We start from the raw sequence: 1,903 nt of genomic DNA on the forward strand, positions 1-1,903 counted from the left end.
GCCACACTGCTCTTTCTCCCAAACCTCCTTTCAGGGCCCCCTCTTTCCTGGCTAGTGTCTCTTTCTTTTCTTTTAACCACATTCTCCCAGAAAACCTTCCTCCCCTTCAGCTACTGCTTGCTCTCAGGCTGCCCTGACTGAATGGCACTCCTCACAGATGTGCTTTACAGAAGGAGTGCCAAACTCACCCCATGCATCAGACTGGATCTGGACTGTGGGGTTCCTTGCACGCCAGATCCATGGGGCAAGTGACAGCTGCCAGAGAGGCAGTGACGATGGAGCCAAGGGCTGCCGCAGCAATGTGGGAAGTGGTTGGGAGCTGTAGAACAAGCAGGGCTGTCAGCGCAGCCCTTGCTAACTCTTGGTCACCAATGGTTATGTCCAACAGGGCCACAGAGTCTGTGGCAGGCTGTGCCCCTGCTACCATGTTTCCTGGCCTGTCCTGGCAGGCCAAATAGTGTGGCTCTGTAGGCTGGATCCAGCCCGTGAGCCTGGTTTGTCACCACTGCTTTACAGGAAGGGAGTATCATCATCCAGGTGGGCGTGTGAAGCCCATGGAGAGGAAGCAACTTATCCAAGGTCACAAGGGACAGAGCTTGGCTGGCATGGCTCCAGCTTGGTACTCTGAAGACCAGGTCAGTCTGCCCTGTCATCAAGCTGTGGTATTCCTGATCTGGAGAACAGGGCACTGAACTGAGGACTGAGGTACAGCTGTGTTGGCTGGACACTGAAGAAGAGCAATCCTTGATATCATTACTGTGCCAGCCAAAACCCCTAGTGCAGACAGTTATGTGAGTAAACTGGTGCTTTGACTTTCTTAGTTTGTTTTCCTAGGCTGGTGCAAAGCCGGGACTTTCCAGGAGATGCATCTGGCCAGGGGGTGCTCAGTAGGCCTCTAGCACCCAGGTATCCTCAGGCAGCACAGCACTTCCACGCAGACACAGGCTGTCGTCTTGGAGTGCTTTGCCAGCACCATAGCCCAGGGTCCTGTGGGCCCCCTCAGGGCTCCTAGCGTGGACACGACTGATACCGGCCATATGCTACTTCTGTCAGCACAGCTTTGTCTGAGTCCCACAAACAACATAAACCTGGGCTGGCCCAAGTGCCTGTTTCCTGGTATAATGGCATCCATCAAAAGGGGCCTTTGCTGGCACAACTGTCTGCATAAGCTACCTCCTGTCCAACAGAGCTGTTCTAGCCAAAGGTCATTGCACTGTCCCCTGAGCACCAGGATATGGACTCAGCACCTTGCTCCATTCAGACATTTCACATGCCCCTGCATGGGTGAAATGGAGATACCACTTGCCTGCCTCCTGGGAACATAGGAAGATAAAGGCCACGAATGATACTGCAGGGAACTGAGCCATGTACATACCCAGAGCAGGGCTGCCGAACTAGCAGCCTGTGGGGCTTGCTGGTGCAAGCTCTGAAACAGAGTGGCTGAACGCTGCTGCTGCCTTCCTCCCTCAATCCTCTTGCCCCCTGCCAGTTTGGGGTCTTTGTTACCACTGGCAACTAAGAGTGGCAGCAGGGGAAGGGGGTGAGTGGCAGCAGCATTCATCTCCTGGGTGACAAGCTGCTGCCCCTCTACTGGAGGTGGGTTGTCTGGCCCCAAGAAGTCCTGAAGTCTTGATCTGACCTGTTGGGGAAAATGGTTTGGACACCCCTGCATTAGACCATGGGCTTCTCACTCCTAGATTATTACCACACACAGGGTTACTTACAGGAACTAGCCTTAGATGCAGAAGAATAGGATGGGCTCTCTCTTTGGTATCCTGCTCCCCCACCAAACTGCTCAGTCAATTTGAAGTTAAGGACTTTACCTCTAAGTGCTAAAAATATGTAAAAATCCAACTGGTGCAAGTCATAGAATCATAGAAGTCAGGTCGGAAGGGACCTTGTA

Source organism: Gavialis gangeticus, unplaced genomic scaffold (assembly GCF_001723915.1).
Source record: "Gavialis gangeticus isolate Ggan-Ray unplaced genomic scaffold, GavGan_comp1, whole genome shotgun sequence".
NCBI classification, from domain to species: Eukaryota; Metazoa; Chordata; order Crocodylia; family Gavialidae; genus Gavialis; species Gavialis gangeticus.